The sequence below is a fragment of the Cyprinus carpio genome, chromosome B17, assembly GCF_018340385.1.
Source record: "Cyprinus carpio isolate SPL01 chromosome B17, ASM1834038v1, whole genome shotgun sequence".
Lineage (NCBI taxonomy): Eukaryota > Metazoa > Chordata > Actinopteri > Cypriniformes > Cyprinidae > Cyprinus > Cyprinus carpio.
This window is the reverse complement of record NC_056613.1, coordinates 22,566,844-22,578,520: the sequence shown is the minus strand read 5'-3', so window position 1 is coordinate 22,578,520 and position 11,677 is coordinate 22,566,844. Positions and strand designations below refer to the sequence as shown.

The 11,677-nt window shown below is 38.2% G+C and overlaps 1 pseudogene; it reads right to left on the bottom strand.

Moving 5' to 3' along the window:
• Nucleotides 1–6,574: 6,574 nt before the first annotated feature.
• Nucleotides 6,575–10,369, bottom strand: LOC109071428 (annotated as a pseudogene).
• Between the last annotated feature and the right edge of the window lie 1,308 nt (nt 10,370–11,677).

The window sequence follows — 11,677 nt, the reverse complement described above, 5'->3', positions numbered from 1 at the left end:
TAGAAATGTCACTCAGACAGGCTGAAATGCGAGCAACTACCGTCGGGTCATCTGGTTGGAATGAGAAGTAGAGTTGAGTGTCATCAGCGTAGCAGTGATAGGAAAAGCCATGCTTCTGAATGACAGATCCTAATGACGTCATGTAGATGGAGAAGAGAAGCGGTCCAAGTACTGAGCCTTGAGGAACCCCAGTAGCAAGTTGTTGTGACTTAGAAACTTCACCCCTCCAAGACACCATGAAGGATCTATGAGACAGGTAGGAGTTAAGCCACTGGAGTGCGGTTCCAGAGATGCCCATCTTTCTGAGGGTGGATAGGAGAATCTGGTGATTAACAGTGTCAAAAGCAGCAGACAGGTCCAGCAAAATGAGTACTGAGGATTTTTGAAGCTGCTCTTGCCAGTCGCAGGGCTTCAGTAACCGTGAGCAGGGCAGTCTCAGTTGAGTGGGCAATTTTGAAGCCAGATTGATTGCTGTCCAGGAGGTTTGTTCTGTATAAGAAACATAGAGAGCTGGTTGAACACAGCTCGTTCGAGTGTCTTTGCAATGAATGGAAGAAGGGATACCGGTCTGTAGTTTTCTAGAAGTGCTGGATTTCTTCAGCAGTGGGCTTACCCGAGCCTGCTTAAATGCTGAGGGAAATGTTCCAGAGTGAAGAGAGGAGTTGATAATGTGAGTAAGTGAAGGTATGTCTGAAGAAGAAATCGCTTGAAGGAGGTGAGTGGGGATCGGATCCAGTGGGCAAGTAGTAGGATGACTGGACAGGATAAGTTTGGAAACGTCCGTCTCTGAGAGTGGAGAGAAGGATGAGAACGAGTGAGCATTAGTCGTTGTGAAGTTATCCTCAGTCTGCGGTGTGGAGAATTGGTCACTGATGGTTCTTGTCTTATTTGTGAAGAAAACTGCAAAGTCATCAGCTGTAAGAGTCGATTGAGGAGGAGGTGGAGGCGGATTAAGAAGAGAAGAGAAGGTTTTGAAGAGTGTCCGAGCGTCACAACAGTTGTTAATCTTGTCGTGGTAATATGATGTTTTAGCAGTGAAGACGTTTGCAGAGAAGGAGGAGAGGAGAGACTGATACACACTGAGGTCGGTAGAGTTTCTTGATTTAAGCCATTTCCTCTCTGCAGCCCTGAGTTTAGAGCGATGTTCACGGAGTACATCGGACAGCCAGGGGGCAGATGGGGTGGTGCGTGCTGGTCTAGAAGACAGTGGGCAAAAGTTGTCCAAGCAAGAGGTCAGAGTGGAACAAAAAGTGTCCGTAGCACTGTTCGTGTCCAGAGCTGAAAACTGCGAGAGTGAAGGAAGTGAGGATGCAACCACAGAGGATAGGTGAGATGGAGAGAGTGAGCGTAGGTTCCGGCGAAAGGTGACCCGCGTTGGAGCGTGTGCCACTTCAGGAGTAAGTGCTAGATTAGCAGTAATGAGGAAGTGTTCTGAGGTGTGCAGTGGAGTAACTAAAGTGTTGTCCACTGAGCAACAGCGCGTATAGATGAGGTCCAGTTGGTTGCCCGATTTGTGAGTCGCTGTAGTAGAGACTCGCTTGAGATCAAATGAGGCGAGCAGAGTGTTGAAGTCAGCAGCCTGGGGTTTATCTAGGTGGATGTTGAAGTCACCAAGCAGTACCAGAGGAGTACCATCTTCAGGATAATTTGATAGCAGCACGTCCAACTCCTCCAAGAAGTTTCCCAATTGACCTGGGGGACGATAAATGACCACAAAGTGGATTTGAACAGGGTGGGTTACAGTAACAGCATGTGATTCAAATGAACCGTGACCTGTAGGTGGTGGTTGAAGATCAAATTTCCAATCTTTCGATATAAGGAGACCAGTACCTCCACCCCTCCCAGTCGTACGAGGGGTGTGGGAACAAGTGAAATGAGTGGAGAGGGCTGCGGGAGTGGCAGTGTCCTCAGGTTTGATCCAGGTCTCAGTCAGTGCCATGAGGCGGAGACCAGAATGAGTAGCAATAGAAGAAATGAAGTCTGCTTTGTTAACAGCGGACTGGCAGTTCCAGAGACCAAGTGGAATAGAGAGCGTTGGAGTAGAGGTCAGAGGGACAGGCCTTAGATTTGTCAGGCAGGCCTTCCTTCGACGTACATAGCGTGCTCTCCGAGTGTTAGTAGTGATAGTAGAGATCTGAAAGCACATAGTGAGTACAAGTGACCAAAATAAGTATTTGAGGATGAGCTGTACAAAAATTGAAGGGGAGAAAAGCAATACTCAAGTGCCCTGTCGGTGTCCTTGCTCGGTGGAGTCGCGCAGGTAGAGTCGATGGTCTTTACACTGGTCGGTCTTTACACGAGGAGGCTTCACCCGAGGGCTGCCGCGACCGCTGCCGCGGTGACACCTACCACTTATATATTTGCCTGATTCCCTGTGATTGAAGTCAGCTTGTCACGCCTCTCTATTTATCAGACCGAAACTGTCCAGTCCCGCGATAGGCAAACGCAAAACCAAACGCCACAATTCACACGTATTTACCAGGGTAAGACACACAGTAATTAAAGCAAAGTTTCCCTAGCAACGATGATCACGCAGTAGTCTAATGAGAAAACGAGGCAAAAACACTTACAAACTGCGGTCCTTCTCTGTCGCTCGACTGTTTCTTCTCAAATTTTGCTTTTAGCCTGCTTTTTAGCTGCTGCTTTTAGTCAAGCTTTGTCATCACTTTAGCAGCAGGCGTGCAGGCCGAAGCACGCTGGAACGGCGCTCGAAGAACGCTAAAAGTGATGACAAAGCATGACTAAAAGCAGCAGCTAAAAAGCAGGCTAAAAGCAAAATTTGATGGTGTCCTGAGTATTTAAACTGGCCTTTTGGCCACACCTGAAATGTTGTCTTGACCAATTAGATATTGTCTTTTCTCTCGGGGTGTTGCGATGTTTGTCCCACCCATTCATAAATCATATGTTATCTTATCAAGCACGTGGTCCGAATTTTTCCGCGCTCTTGCAGAGTATAATTTGGGCATGATTCCTATAACAAGAATATGATACATTTGACAAATAACTGATGGTCAGAAACGTTTCAAGCAAGATGATTCGAACACACACATACTCAACATGAATATGATCCCTTCAGCTATTCAAGAGTTATTTAAAAAGACATACACAATAAGTGATTAGAAACATTATAATCAAATGTGTGGGTTACATGTATGGTATGGAGTTAAGCAATGGACTGATATCCATTTAGAAGTCTTTTTTGAGTTCATTTTGGTGCATATATGCATTGGAAGGCATTCTCTGTGCCATTCTGGGGAGTAAGTATATGTCCTATGAAGACCAGAGGGGTTAACAGGTCTCCTTAGGAATTTCAGTCTGGTTCTGCTAGGTGGGGGGGAAGTCAATCCAACGATCTTGTTTAGTCTCATGGCTTTACATGTGAGGGTCAGACTGTCCATCTCTTCGATTACTTGCCCCAAATTTGACAATCTCTTCTCTGAATTGAAATTGTCAATAATTGTTCTAATGGTGTTAATGTTGAAAGCTGTTCTGTGAAAGAGCTGGTTGGTTATCTAGCTTCAGACTGTGGTGCTAGGAGTTTTTTTCAGCATCCTGTTGCCTTTCCGAGGAATTCGGCTTCTCTTGTTTCAACCATGCTCACGATCGAATCTTTAATTTGTCTGGTTCAGGCCTCATACGCTACATATATAATGGGTTTTAATGTTTTTGTCTCTGTGCTCTGCGACACATGGCATCACAGTATGGTGAGGGCATAACATTACCAACACAAGCTTAAGGTATTCAGCCAATCACAAGGCACTGGATAGCTGGCCAATCAGAGCACACCTCGTTTTTCAGAATGATGAGCTTTGTAAAAAATGATGCGTTTCAGAAGGCAGGGCATAAAGGAGAAACAATAATGTACAGTATGTGGAAAATAATGTGTAATAAATATAAATAATAAAAATAAATTATAATTGCATTACACCAAATACACAAAATAATGTTCTTTTTATCAACATTATATTACCCCTTTAAAAAATCCATAATAGGGGCACTTTAAGAAAAAAGGGAGTCTTGATAGTATTTATAATATTCAATTATATTGGGATTTAGAGCCCTTTTTAATAACACTGTGTGAGGACTAAAGATTTTGCTTTGGCTGAGGTACACATGGATGTCTTTGCTGCTTTTCTCAAGGAGGATTTAATACTTAATGAAAATTATTTACCATGCTAATAGCCTATGCATTATTATTATCTAATAGTTTCCTAGCTATTATAATCTTAAAAACTCTAATACTCTAACTCTTTGCTCAAAATATTCACAAAAATCTAACTTTTAAGAAACATTATATTGGCAAACTTAATTAATCTGTCTTGAAATTTCCAATGTGGGACTAATAACTCAAGAAATCACTAGTTGACATGACATTCGGAAACTGAAGAGATTCACATTTCCAGATCCCGATGATGGCTAATTGAAATCCCAGTCTGGAAAATGGAATTGAAAATAATGCTGTAGACAGTTTTCTGAAATTGTTGCAGAAATGGACCAAAGTGCCTTCCATCAGCTTCTAGAACATTGTTTGATACTCAAAAAAAAAAAAAAAAAAAATTAAGCAGAAGTCAGGAATGGAGTAAAAAAACAAAAAAAAAAAAAAAAAAAAACTAAACTTTGTGAAGACAAATGAGAGAACGCACGTGTCAGAATTGAGATCTTGGTAGTCTCTTGCAGTTCAATAGTTCCAATGCATAACTGTGGTCTGAAAACCTGAACATCTGAGACTAAGAGATGTATTCCCAGTGGCCATAGCATGTGGAAACTCTAGGCCACAGTTAAGGAAATGATGAAATTGGAGAGCGAGGGTCTGTGGTACCAAGAAAGACACATGCCAGTTCAATTTAGTGGAATCATCTGTGATGCCAAACCTGCCAAGGCCTTCATCAAATCAGTGGATCCTAATATGGATGCCAGGACTGAAAGAGACAAGGATGTCTGCAGGACACACAGCTGTTTTAAGCAACAAACATGAAAATCTCAAAGCAGAATTTGCCAAAAGCCCCAGGGGACTGAACGAAACTGACAGATGGAAAGCGACTGAGTTCAGACAATTAAAGCCGTTCACAGGAAAGATCGTTCTGGAAGGTTACATTACAGAGAACTGTTTAAAGAGGGTTTCCTTGTTTACAGATGTATTACAGATGATGCAGTCCAGTTTGAGGCTCTGGATGAGTGCAGTGCCTTCACATTTCAAAGCTGAAAAGAACGGTTCAGTCTGGGACATCTTAATTGTTGCAGTCTGTAAAAAAAGCTGTATACATATTTTCATTTGACTGTGTTATATTAATGTTATATTAAAGTCTGCACTGCTGTGAGGGGGGTTTCTAATGCAGCTTCAGGGGAGTCGCTGTAAATTTGACATCTTTCTCTCATCTGACAGCTGTAATCAATCTCTCTCTTTTTTTCTTTCTCTTTTGTAAAGTCATGGTAATGCAGTTATTAAAAGTGCATTAGTTTTTACCACCTTCGGGTCTGCAAATATTTTTTACCATATATTTTAAAAAGTCTTATTTAAAGAGTTATAAGGCAGGAACACTGCAAACTTCTATTTGAAGCAAAGAGGCATTTATAGACAAAAGACAAACAATACTGAAAAAAAAAGAACTGAAGGGCTTTAATGGAGGAAGGAACTACAATCCCATGAAGCATTGCAAAGTAAAAATGGTGGAGAAATATAAAACTATTCATTTAAAGTAGTTGAATAATATCTGTACAGATAGTAAGTGTATTGTCAAATATGCATATACAAATATATAAGTAAGGATGTTCCCCGCAGAGCTCTTTTGCTGAGATTGACTCTGATTGGCAGAATCATCTTTTGTTTTTTTCCATAATGACAGTTCCAGAAGCGAAACCATACTTTTACATAAAGAGGAAGAAAAAGTCTGGAGAGGACTTTGAAGGATACAGTTGCAAAATATGACTAGGAAAAAAATGGTTTTTACATCCCAGAGTCATTAGTGATTTCTTACATAGGAAACTGCTGTAATATGCATTTATGGACAGTTTAGCCATTAATGTAGTAAATCCAAGATTATACATTTAATGGCACACTTGAATTTCCATGCATATTCATTTAATATGAACTAATATATTACCTGTACTTGATTATTTTGAAGCGCAAATGACATGTGAACTTTTATCATATTGGAATAATTTCAGTTTTGCCAATAATCCAGGGACCCCAAACAACAAACCAAAAACGCTTTAGAATAAGACATTTTTTGATGCACTACACATCTGCTACAAAGAATTCTGAAACATATCAAATTATGATTTGATTATTTATGATTAAAAAGAACTATGCAAAATATTTTAAAAATATGAAAGATTATGTGTGCACATTTTATAAACGTATGCATGATGTAGCATAATATACGTCTGTTTAAAAAAAAGGTGATTACTAATGTAAATGATATTTATAAATGATATCAGGTATAATATGATTTTGTAAAACTGATGGGGCTAATGTTGGTATATGACAGACAAAAGAGGAGAGAAAATGTTTGAAGCAACTGTTTGTTTGTTTGTTGTTTTTGTAAACAGCAGCCTTTGATTCTATCTTAACCTGCCTTTTCTGATTGCGTTGCTTTATTTGATATATTTCCTCTGCCTATTTCAAGAAAAAAGAGAAATGAAAATGAAACAGAGCTTGAAAGAATTTTTACAATAAATGACTCCAAAAATTTTGAGTATTGCAAAATAACATTTGGAAATCACTTGTTTATTAAGTGTTTGCAGTTTTCACAGCTATACAACAAATTGTATAAGTCACAGAAATAGAGGTTATGAAATTGTTGCATAAAATGTATCACATCTAGTGATAAGTCCATGTACAGGAGGTATAAAAATCATATATTTATACTAGATAACTATAATAAATTGGCAAGATGTAAACAGTTCATACATATGTGCATACATGACGCCTGCGTCAGAAAAAAAAAAAAAACCCAACTGAAGGCAGCAAATGGTGAATAAACGTTGAGAAGGTCCGTGAAGAATCGTCCAGTTAACATGCATGTCCAACCATTCAATGAGTGTTTTCATCCATTCAGAACAACATAGACAATTCTTTCCAAAAAACTAAATGGACTAAAACAAATAAGGCACTTTATGACCAAAAACAAAAAAAACTGAAAAATGTTTCGCCAACACACAGGCCATCCGTGTGTTTTTCTTTTTGCTTTTTTTAGTCTCTAAACTCCAACCTCGCAGGTCAGAGACACCATTCTCTCTTCCCTAAAATGTCCAAGTGCTTCGAGCCAAGTGCTTCAGCTAGCTGGAGACGAGCTGACCTGTAAACAGTAACGTGGAAATGTGTGGTTCCTTGTCATTTGGCCTCCACCTGCTCCAGGAGAGGGTTGGCCTCTTTCTCAGGCGTCTTGATGCTGTCTGTACTCACGATGCAGGTGGGCCGATGGCGATTGAGCATCAGTATGAGCTGCTGTCGTTCGTGCTTTAGCTCCTCGATCTGTGATTTCAGCTCCGAGTTCATCATCTCTAGACGCTCAGATTCCTTCAGTCAAGAGTTGAAGGCACATTAATACACTCGTGCTACATGTTGATACAGAACTGAGGCCAGTGTTGGGGGTAATAATCAGATTACTTATTTAACTTACTAGTAAAGTAATGCATTAAAATATTGGAGCCCAGGTGGCAAAAAGTAACACAAAAGTAACGTAATGCATTACTTTCTATTAAAAGTAATCAATTAGTTACTTTTTTTATGGAGTAATGCAATATTGTAATGCATTACTTTTAAATTGACAAGAAAATATATTTTTTATATTACTCTTTTTATAAAAAGTAATGCCTGTTACTACTATGTTTTCCCATTTATTTGCTGACATCTGTCCCATGTTGAGAGAAATCAGGAGTAAGTGCAGAGGCAGATGCACTTCCTTCAGCCTGAGGATTATTCATTTAACTTTTTGGTGTGGCCCTTAGTTGCCAAAAATATTACTTTTGGGATTTTTGTTATTTAAAATAAAAAAGCAAGACTATCTCAGGTAACAAAAAATAATACAAAAGTAACATAATGCATTACTTTCCATAAAAAGAAACAAGGTAACGCCATTAGTTACTTTTTTTTTTTTTATGAAGTAACACAATATTGTAATGCATAACTTTTAAAAGTAATTTTCCCCAACACTGACCGAGGCTTTTACAGACAACTTACCCTTTGTAGATACTCTGTTCTTTCTTTCTTTTTGTTTCGACATCTTGCTGCCGCCACTTTGTTTTTCTCTCGCCTTCTTTTCTTCCGCTCATCCTCTTCATCTTTCTGTATGAGCGGCAACAGCAAAATAAGAAAATTAAGGCTTTTTATAGGTTTTTATAAACTACATTTCCTATGTGCTAATAAAGTACTTCATTTGTTTAGGAAACCAGGTTATAACGTTCAATTCAATGCATTCAATATAAAACTAAATTATTAAATTTTGGAGCCAAGAACAGCACATTTGTCTCTGCTGGTAAACTAAAAAGTTTGAGTAGTCTGATCATTAGTAACAGCTTAAATACTTTTTGACAAGTGGCATGGCAATTCATTTCTGGTAGGGCTTTATTTATTTATGTTATATAAGTCAAAGAAAAAAGGACAGACCTTGAAAAGCTGTTAATTCTAGAGTGAAGAAGCTTCCTGTTTGCCGTCAGATTGTGAAATGCAAGAATTAACTGAAATATCAATAGGCATTTGCTGAATGAAATCTGTAGGATATGTCTTACAAATATTGTTATGTTAACTGATGGACTGGAGTGCTGTCAATTACTTGTGGAATATTGTGATGTTTTTATCAGCTGTTTGGACTCTCATTCTGACGGCACCCATTCACTGCAGAGCATCCATTGCTGAGACACTGATGCAATGCTACATTTCTACAAACCTGATGAAGAAACAAACTCATCCTGATCTTGATCTCCCTGAGGGTTAAGACATTTTTAGCTAACCTTTAATGTTGGGAGAACTCTTATTCCTATAACAGTAACAGCTGTTCAGTCAGCATGAGTGCTCTCCCTCCTCTGTTGTTTCAAACAAGAATCTGTCGCTATTCTCAGACAGAATACAACTAAATAAAAAGGCAGGAAACATAACTTAAAAATAAGTAATTCATTATAAAATTTGTAATTATAATTTAAATTAATTTTGAAAAGTAACTGCATCTTTTAGTTATTGACACATTTGTACTGCTTGTTCTGGGGCTGAAGCATTTCATGCATTTCAAGTATTTTATTTATCTATAAAACAAGGTTTGTTTTCCTTTGATTTTATATCTCATCTCCAGTCAAGTCTATAAATCATCAATAATGCCACTGTGGAGTTTTTTTATTTATTTTTATTTTTTTTAAATAGCTTGATATGGTTGGGCCAACTAAACACTATATTTTGCTTTATTGTTTCATTTGTGCTTAGATTCCCAGTTTTTTTAATTCAGTCTTGTGTTTGAACAGTCTCTTTCTATCCACTAGATGGAGTCACTGCACTTTTGTGAGAATGCACAGGATTGTGCCAGATGTGCATGCTAAAAACATGATGTAAGATTTACTTTCTAACTTCATTCAGAAATTTCTAGTTAATTCCACAGTAATCACAATGAAGACGCAAGCACCACTTAAACGTGACTTTACTAAGCAGAAACACTGAAGAAGTATTTTCTTGTAAAATGCACTAATAATCTTGAAAAATATTTTTTTTACAGTGCATGTACTGCAGACGTTTGGAAAGCAATATTAAATAATGGACTGAACGAGAATGCACACTTAATAAAACCAGACGATTAAATCAGCTCTGCTATCGGGTTTGGGTTTCCTGCAGAGAATCATTAGATGCATGTACGAAACAGGCCTCACATACTGATGTGCACTAGTTCAGTCAGATAATACAACTGCGCTTTTTCCTAAAGATGCCCCTAAATTTCTTCCCCAAGCTAAAGGATGAAAGGTGCTCACCTCGGCTTTAATAGGGAGCGGCCGCTTGCCCAGCTTCCCCAGTAGATGTAAAGGGGACAGCATGGCCCCAAGGTTGCAGAGGTCGGCGTATTTCAGGTGTTCGGTCAGTGTGGGTGGCAGAAAAGGCCTGCTAGAGGGCCCAGACTGGGCAGTGAGCCGGCGGTCACCGAGGGGTCCGGTATCTGTCCCGGCATCATGTCACAAACGCCCGAGACCACAGCTGCAGAGAGAGCACAGGCATCATGAGAGAACTCGTCTTCTGAAATGTAAATTATTAAAGCAATAAGCCCCAAGAAGCCATGGTTTACAGTGAATTTATAGAATAACACAAAATAAAACAGAGCAAATAAAGTGTAATGATATCAATATAAACAGTATTCTTCCACCAAACAATGTAGTTCCTCAGAAACAGTTGTGGTTCCAACAAAGTGGTTGCCGAGCAACACACAAATGTAAACAAATGTGTATGTTTGTAGAGTACTTTACAACAGCTTTGAACTTGGCTCAGCCAATCAGAATCAAGGACTGGAACTCTCCGTTTTATAATAACATTTAAATTATAATTCAGAATTATTAAAGAAAAATTCTGACTGAAGTTAGAATTTGATTACTGTACCACCACAAAATGTATTTAAGATTATATTCTGCATATATGTCAACTTTGCTTTTTGTTGTTGTTGTTGTTTGCATTTGCATTTGCTCTGAAACAGCTTAAAATTGTAATTTCTTTTTAATCAAAGGAACCAGCATTTCAGCCGAACAGCCGCTGTGGCCAATTACATGGCAGCTGTTCTGCACTGTTTTCACTAAATGAACAAAGCGAAGAATGACATTCAGTCTTTTTCACATAAAATATATGAATGTTATATTCTTGTTAGAGTGTGTTAATTTCAACATTAAGTATTACTAACACGTTTTTAAATTATGGACTTTTTTACATTAGTTAAACTATGACCTAACTTTAATGATCAATATAACAAGCATGGTTCAGTACAAGCTAGATTTCAGTATCAGTAAAATCCACAATCAGTCGATCTCTAGTATTTACCAGCATACTAACGTATTTGAATATATCACATCTGCCACTTCATTTCTGAATGATGATGCAAATGAATCAGAGATCTGAATCAGTTCATTCATAAACTGAACACAAGTAAGCACACTACCATTCAATTATAACTGCTTATTTATATAGCGTGAGGAATTTTTCCTGTTTACTGTAAATGAGAGTTATGTTCATCTCACAGCAGCAAACAGCAGATCAGCTGATGGACAATAATTATCAGAATATGTTTGTTTACAAACTCGTATCTGCATTTAAAAATACAGATCATTTTATCTATATAGTATTAGAGGATCATATTGTATTTAAATGAATTTCTGCTAACAGTCTCCCTTTTAAGAATTTCTGATTTAACTCCTGTTTAAATCCTGAATAATTACATACAGAAATATACTGTGTCAATCAAAAATGTATAGGTCAAACTCTATATCCTACTCATTTGTGTAAGGAAATTTTATTTGGATTAGCTATGTCTTATCAAGATTGACAAACGGTGCGGAGCTAGTTTTATGTAAAACCCCCCGTCAAGATAATTTGTGATCTAATTCCTGAGAGACAGCACTTATTGTTCATTGAGTCACTTTGTTGTCAGCAAGTATTACACTCTTCAGAAAGTCAAACTACCAGAAGACTTCCTACAAGTACAAGTATTTTATTACTGAA